The sequence below is a fragment of the Telopea speciosissima genome, chromosome 10 (assembly GCF_018873765.1).
Source record: "Telopea speciosissima isolate NSW1024214 ecotype Mountain lineage chromosome 10, Tspe_v1, whole genome shotgun sequence".
NCBI classification, from domain to species: domain Eukaryota; kingdom Viridiplantae; phylum Streptophyta; class Magnoliopsida; order Proteales; family Proteaceae; genus Telopea; species Telopea speciosissima.
In genome coordinates, this window is record NC_057925.1 from 21298988 (window position 1) to 21307522 (window position 8535).

The window sequence follows — 8535 nt, forward strand, 5'->3', positions numbered from 1 at the left end:
TCTCTCGGTTTGTGTTTAAAAACGAAATTTTTCCGTGTCGGTCGACCTACACGAGTCTGGTCGGCCGATCGGCTGTGTCAAAAACAGTGGATTAATGGGATTTTAGCCTGAATTCTCTAACAACCTGATTTTGGGCTTTTTGAGGATTTCACTTTACTCAAAAGGGTTGCAAATCCCAAGTTCTCTCCTCAAATAGCAGAATCTCTCTTCACTTAATGGCTTGGTGAGTATGTCTCGCAAGTTGTTTTTCGCTTTCAATGTATTTTAGAACAATTTCCCCTTTTTGAACCGTGGTCTCTAAGAAAGTGATGTCTAATATCAATATGTTTGGCTCTTGAATGGAGAATGGGATTTTTGCTTAAATTGATTGCACTTGTATTGTCGCAATTAATTGGAGATGAACTAGAATGTATCCCATAGTCCATGAGAGTTTGCCTCATCCAAAGGACTTGGGCACAACACCGCCGGCCGCAATGTACTCGGCCGTAGTGGAGAGAGCAACAGAGTTTTGTTTCTTGCTAAACCATGAAACCAAGCAAGATCCTAAGAAGTGACATGTGCCACTTGTACTCTTGCGATCAAGATGGCACCTCGCAAAGTCGGCATCCGAAAAGCTTATTAAATCAAAATTTTGGTTCATTGGGTACCATAATCCTACATTTGTAGTACCTTTAAGATATTTAAAGATCCTTTTAACGGCACTAAAGTGGGATTGCATTGGGTTGGCTTGGAATCTAGCACAAGCACACACGCTAAACATGATGTCTGGCCTACTAGCGGTGAGATATAGAAGGCTGCCAATCATGCCTCTATAGCGTGTAGGGTCTATGGGAGTACCTTCCTCATCTTTAGATAGCTTTAGAGAGGTGCTCATGGGGGTGCTAGATGACTTTTGACTATCAAAATCAAATTTCTTGAGAAGTTCTTTAGTGTATTTAGTTTGACATATAAAGATTCCATTTTTGGTTTGCTTAATTTGAAGTCCTAAGAAAAAATTAAGTTCACCCATCAAACTCATTTCAAATTCATCACTCATGCATTTGCTAAATTCAACACAAAGATTTTCATTGGTGGATCCAAATATAATATCATCAACATATATTTGCACGATGATAGAGTCTTTTCCTTTATGTTTCACAAACAAGGTTGTATCAACCTTACCCATTTGAAATCCACTTTGGATTAGGAATTCACTCAATCTCTCATACCAAGCTCTAGGAGCTTGTTTGAGTCCATAGAGAGCTTTGTTAAGTTTGAAGACATGATCCGGATATTGTGTATCCTCAAATCCGGGAGGTTGTGCAACATATACTTCCTCCATGATAAAGCCATTTAAAAAAGCACTTTTGACATCCATTTGACATAGCTTAAAATTTTTATGACATGCAAAAGCAAGTAGCATTCTAATAGATTCCAGTCTTGCTACCGGTGCATAGGTTTCATCAAAATCTATCCCTTCTTGTTGATTATATCCTTTGGCAACTAATCTAGCCTTGTTTCTAATGATTGATCCATCTTCATCAAGTTTGTTTCTAAACACCCATTTGGCTCCTATAATAGAATGATTCTTGGGTTTTGGGACAAGCTCCCAAACATTGTTTCTTTCAAATTGATGGAGCTCTTCTTGCATAGCTACTATCCAATCACTATCTTCCAATGCTTCTTTTATATTTTTAGGTTCAATTTTGGATATGAAAGCAACATTGTTGCAAATGTCTTGAGTTTTAGATCTAGTTTGGACTCCTTTGTCTAAGTCTCCAATGACATGATCCAAGGGATGGTCTTTCCAAGGTCTAACCTCTTTGGGTAGATCCTTTGGTTGGTTTTCGGGTTCTCTTAGAGAGAGATTTTCTATGTTCTCCCTAATCTCAACAAGTGTATCATCATCATCAACCAATGGCTTGTTTCTATCTTTAGGAAGAGATTCGTCAAATTTTATATTCATTGATTCTTCAATAATCAAGCTTTTCTTATTGAAGACTCTATAGGCTCGACTATTTGAAGAGTATCCAAGGAAAATGCCATCATCGGCTTTAGCATCAAATTTTTCTAAGTTATCCTTAGTATTCAATATATAACATATACACCCAAACACTTTAAAGTAATCAACTTTAGGTAGTTTATTATGATAGAGTTCATAGGGTGTTTTGAGTAATATAGGTCTAATTAATACACGATTTAACACATAGCAAGCCGTATTGACCGCTTCGGCCCAAAAATATTTTGGAAGAGAGTATTCATTTATCATTGTTCTAGCGGTCTCTTGGAGTGATCTATTCTTTCTTTCAACCACCCCATTGGATTGAGGTGTTCTAGGAGCGGAGAAGTTGTGGGTTATGCCTTGTTTACTGCAATAACTCCCAAATTGATTGAGATTGTCAAATTCTCCTCCATGATCACTTCTAATGGTTGTTATGAGATATCCCTTTTGGTTTTGTATTCTCTTACATAGAGATGCAAATTCATCAAAGGCTTCATCTTTATGTTTTAAAAATAGAGTCCATGTGAAGCGAGAGAAATCATCAACTATTACAAAGGTGTATCTTGAACCGCCTAGACTAGGTGTAGTAATAGGTCCAAACAAGTCCAAGTGTAGTAGTTCTAAGGGTCTAGTGGTAGACACTTCATTTTTTGATTTATGAGATACCTTGGTTTGTTTTCCTCTTTGACAAGCATCACATACATGGTCTTTTCCAAATTTGAGTTTGGGTAAGTTTCTAACTAAATTCTTAGATGCAATGGTCTTAATCACTTTTACATTAACATGTCTTAGTTTCCTATGCCATAGGTAGGGATCAACATCATTTGTCACAAGACATGTATTACTAGAATTTGCTTCATCCAATAAGCAGATATAGATATTATTTTTCCTAATTCCCTTCAAGATAGTCTTATCATTTGAATTTTTTACTAAGCAATGAGAGGTTTTGAAAATGACACTATATCCTATATTACATAGTTGACTCACACTAAGCAAATTATACTTTAAATTGTCAACTAGGTATACATTGGATATGATTGTACCTCCAATGGTGATTTCACCGATGCCAATGATTTTTCCTTTGCTATTGTCCCCAAATGTCACCATTCCTCCATTGTACTTGTTTAGCTTGGTGAATAGATTGGGGTCGGCCGTCATATGCTTGGAGCATCCACTATCAATATACCATTCAATTGCTTCACTGCTCTTCAAGCATACCTACAAAAGCAATCAATTATATGTTGGTCCCCATAATCTCATGGGTCCATTGAGGTTAGGATCGATCATACCCTTAGGTATCCAAGCTCTTCTAGAATTTTGATTTTGTATTGTAGGTGTGATAGATGTAGGTTTTCGATGTCCATATGATCTTTGGGTTCTTCTTGGCCCTTGAAATTCATAGTGTCTATATGGAACATAGTAATTTTGTGATGTGTAAGACTTATTGTTGATATAGGCCCTTTGGTGATCATAAGGCCTAGTGTATGTGTTTGGTCTATAGTGATTTTGAGGTCTTTGGGGTGCATATGGCATATATGAAGCATTTTGCCTATATGGTTGAAATGGCTTAGGCTTGGGATATTGCCTTTGTGGCCGTTGGGGCACAAATTCTCTTTGAGGTTTGTTGGTCCTCTTTTGAGAAGTATAGTAGAATGCATGATGCTTCCTTTTTGTATCCGGTTCTTTATATATCACCTTACCATCAATATAAGCACCGATGCAAGTTTCATGCCCGGGTAAATGACATTTTTCACATACAATGGGATGTGAGGTTTGGCCTTGGTTTGATTTTCTCCATCTTGGAGTTCTCATCTTTCCCTTTCCTTTGGCTTGATGTGGTCTTTTACCATCATAGCCTAGACCTTCTTTATTTTGAGGTCCCTTTTGTGGATTTCCTAATAATGTATCTAAGGTCTTTTGACCCTTAGTAAAGGTGTGTAATGTGGAGGTTAGATTCTTATTTTCTTCTTCTAGGTTGTGTGCATGTGAAGTCAACTCATCAATTTTGTGTAGAAGATTGGCTACTTCTTTTTCTAAGGCCTTTTTAGAGGCTTCCTCTTGGAGACTAACATTATAAAGTTCTTCAAAGGCCTCTTGAAGTTCTTCATATTCTAAATCATCATTGCAAATTGACAATGAGCTATGATAGGGAGAGTTTACCTCGTCATCATCATTGTTGTGAGCCATTAGTGCCAAGTTGACGGTCTCTTCATCGGATTCATTATTTTCTTCTTCACTATCACTTGAATCCCATGATATCTCGGCGGTGCAAGCCTTTTTCTTTCTGCTTTCCTTTCCTTTTAGCTTAGGGCACTCGGTTTTGAAGTGTCCAGGCTTTCTACATTCATAACACACAATGTCCTTGTTAGTATTGTATGTTTTACCTTTGTTTTCTTTTGATGGTTGTCCTTTGTAGAATCTTCCTCCTCTCTTTCTTAGGAATTTTTGGAACTTCCTTGTGATTAGAGAGATTTCTTTCTCTATATCCTCTTCATCGCTTTCTTCTTCTTCGGATTCTCAAGAGGTCTTGAGTGCGATGGGCTTTCTCCTTGGTTCTTTTACTTCTATGACTTTATCATCTTCAAGGAGTTCAACTTCATGGGTTTGTAGAGTACCCATCAATTCATCCATGTGTAGAACCTCTAGATCTTTTGCTTGTTTGATGGCGGTCACCATTGGTCTCCACTTGGAGGGTAGTGATCTCAAGATCTTCCTTACATTCTCCGCTTTGGTGTATTCCTTTCCTAAGCTTTTCAACTTGTTAACAATGTTAGTAAACCTAGTAAACATGTTAGAAATACTTTCATCATCAAGCATTTTAAACAATTCATATTCATGAACAAGTTTGTCAATCTTGAGTTGTTTAACTTGTGATGTTCCTTCATAGGTAACCACAAGAGTATCAAACATCTCCTTAGCTGTGTTACACATACTAGTTCTATTGAACTCTTTTTCACTAAGAGCACATTGTAGGAATGCAATAGCTTTGTAGTTTTGTTGTATGTGTGTTTTATCCGATGGTGTTCATTCGGATTTCTCCTTAGGTACAATTCTTCCTCCTACTTCTTTTGTGATTTGGAAGGGACCTTCCTCAATCACAGTCCACACATCAATATCATGAGCACACACATAATTTTTGAACCTACACTTCCAGTAGGCAAATCCTTCACCATCAAAGTATGGTGGCCTAGAAGTGTTGAGCCCCTCAATTTGGTGTGTAGATGATGATGATGCCATGGATCATTTTTAGCACAATATAAAGACAATATGGTCTTAGTTTTGAGCTCCCGCTCTGATACCAATTGTTGGGTAACCTAGAGGGGGGTGAATAGGTTACCACTAGTGGATTTTGCCTCTTTTTCGATTGGTTGCACACTTATATTAAATATAAAAAGCAGAAGTAAATGAGGCACAAGATTTATAGTGGTTCGGCTAACTTAGCCTACATCCACTCCTCTCAACCTTGAGAGAATTCCACTAGTATTTCCCTTTCAATACAATAGGTGGGGAAATGACACCTTTACAACTCTTTTTAACAGGATAAGAGGATCCTTACAATCTTAGTTCCAGGACAAGAGTATCCTTTTAATCTCTTAAGGATGAGAGGGTCCTTGTACTAATCTAAGTACAGTCTAGATTAATACAACAATGCTTTATCAAATAAAAAGCATAAACAAGTAAATACAATAGATGTTTGGTATAAGTACCTATCAAAGAGTAGTGACACTTTTACCCTTTGAGTGATGGTGCTCAATGATATGAATGAGAGTGATGCACCTTGAGTCTCCTAGATGACTCTCCTTGATGGCATGAGTTGGAGAGAGTGGAGAGTTAAGAGCTTGGTAATATCTCTTTGAAGAGCTTGAATTGAATAACTTAGCTCAATGACAAATTCTCACTTTTGTACTTTCTCAAATGTACAATGCACTTTTTCTATCAAAAGATGTGTTTTGTTCCTTGTTTGGATGGGTTTTATAAAGCCAAAAGTTGGAGTTTGTTTGTTCTCCAACGGATATAAAACGACCATATTTTTAGACTGTCGGTCGACCTATAAAAGTTGTCGGTCGACCATCAAAGAACTAGCCGTTGAAAACTAGCCGTTAAGGCCAAGTTTGGGCTGTAGGTCGATTGTCGGTCGACCTATGGATCGACCTACAAGTGTCGGTCGACCGATAGATCTGTCGGTTGCAACCGACAGACTACTGGAAACAGGTCTGTGTCTTTTATATTTTGTAGGTCGACCGACAGAGTCTGTAGGTCGACCGACAGACATTTCTCCTATTTTTTGATTGTCTGTCAAGGGAATTTTTGGTCCAGCTTGCTTGGGGACTTCATAGGTTTTTGTCTAACACTTTAATGGCCATGTTTCTTGAGTCTAGGGCATGGGAATGAGTTCCTCCTAGGGTCTCTTACATGTGAATGCCATGTGTGTGTAATGTGATATGCACATGTAATAAAATGTGTTCTAATGCACTTGAATCTTCTTGGAGAGTCTTTGTCTTGGCTTCCTTTAGAAGATGTTCCTCAATCTTCAAATTTCTTCTTTTCTTTAACTCTTCATTTGTGAGCTCGTTGATCAAGTCTTTCCTGGATGCTTGATGCTCCCAACGCCCGACTATGAAGTTTGCTTAAAGATTGGAATATTAGTATTAATCTTGTTTGTTATCATCAAAATTAGTTTATGGAGGAATGTGTTTTCCAACACTTGCTGCCTAGGACCCCCTCCACATCGCCAAGCTCTAGGCTCCCTTTTCTTCTTTTAATGTACACATCCCCCTGCGCGGGGTTTCGGATAACTTTCTTTTTTTTTTTTTTTTGTATGTATTGGGCCGAGCTGCCCACTTTTTGTAACCATGCTGGGCTGTCGGCCTTTAATGAATAGAAAACTTTCTTTTTATAAATTGTCTAAGTGTTTGAGATCGGCACTCATTTGCCTTTCTTTCCTTACATGTGTTGTTCTTGATTGTCTGTGTGCCGTGGCCGATCTGCCGACCTGGCCTCTTAGCTGAGTTCCAGGACTTGGTTGTTTTTAGCTACGCTGTGCTGGGTCGGTCAGGTCGGCCTGACCGCTTAGTCACAAAACGTTTGTGATGGGCCGAGGTCATGTTGTTGTCCATCTTTATTAACTTTTTGTTTTCATCGGTCAGCTAGGGCCGGCTACCACTCGATTGGTTGTGTGGCCGAGCTGACTCTGTGGCCGAGCACAATGCCTTGGATATTTTTTCTTGCTTTTTGGCTTTCGTTCGGCTCAGCTGTGGCAAGAATTTGTGCTTGCTGGTCGAGTTTCCAAACTATATGGGTCGGTCTTCTGACTTAGCCGACCTATGAGGGTTGGTCTTTGAGGTCGGCCAGGTCTATGGGGACCGGTCTTACGACTTGGTTGCTAACCTATGAGGGTCGGTTTTTTAGGTCGGCCAGATCTATGATGACCAGTCTTACGACTTGGTTGCCGACCTATGAGGGTCGGTCTTTTTTAGGTCGGCCAGGTCTATGAGGACCGGTCTTACGCCTTGGTTGCCGACCTATGAGGGTCGATCTTTTTTAGGTCAGCCAGGTCTATGAGGACCAGTCTTACGACTTGGTTGCCGACCTATGAGGGTTGGTCTTTGACGTCGACCAGGTCTATGAGGACTGGTCTTATGACTCGGCATGCTTGGAGTTTAAAAGTACGCTAAGTAGTGGAGAAAGACTTTGTTTTATTGAATTGTCAATGTCGAGGCCGAAGCCGAGTACAAAAAAAGCTCGTCATAGACCGTACCGAGTAGGATATCTAAGAAGACTACTGAAAAAATTTCTTCAAATTTTCCGAGTTCCACGGCCTCGGTATGTTCTTGCCCCCCGGAGTCTGCAAGCGATACATTCCTTGGCGAATTTGCTTGGAGACTATGTACGGGCCTTCCCAATTTGGTGCAAACTTTCCTTGCTACTTTAGCTGGGATGCGCTGAGCTTTCTGAGGACGAGGTCTCCTTGGTGAAAATGTCGCTCCTTCACCCTCGAGTCGTGGTACTTTACCGTCTTCTGTTTGTAAGCTGTGTTCCGAAGCAAGGCGTTCTCTCAGACTTCGTCGAGAAAGTCGGGGTTGGCTCTAAGCCCATCCTCGTAGGTCTTCTCTAAAGTTTTGCACTCGATATGATGATGCTTTGACCTCGATGGGAGTGAGGGCTTTGGTTCCATATGCTAGCCGAAAAGGACTTTCCCCGATCGGTGTTCTCATGGTTGTCCGATCTGCCCATAGGACGTTCGGCAGCTCTTCCACCCATCTACCTTTGGCTTCATCTTATCTTCTTTTGATCCCCGCAAGTAGTGTTTGGTTCGACACCTCTACTTGTCCATTGGCTTGTGGATGAGCTACTGAGACCGGTCAAAAGTCAATATAGAAGTGCTTGCAAAACTCTCGGAAGGCCTGGTTGTTGAATTACGCGCCATTATCCTTGATGAGCACTTTTGGTAGTCCGAACCGGTAGATGACCTTATCCTGGAATGACTTCTCCATGCTCTTCTCGGTGATGGTTGCCAAGGGCTCAGCCTCAACCCACTTGGTGAAGTAGTCGAT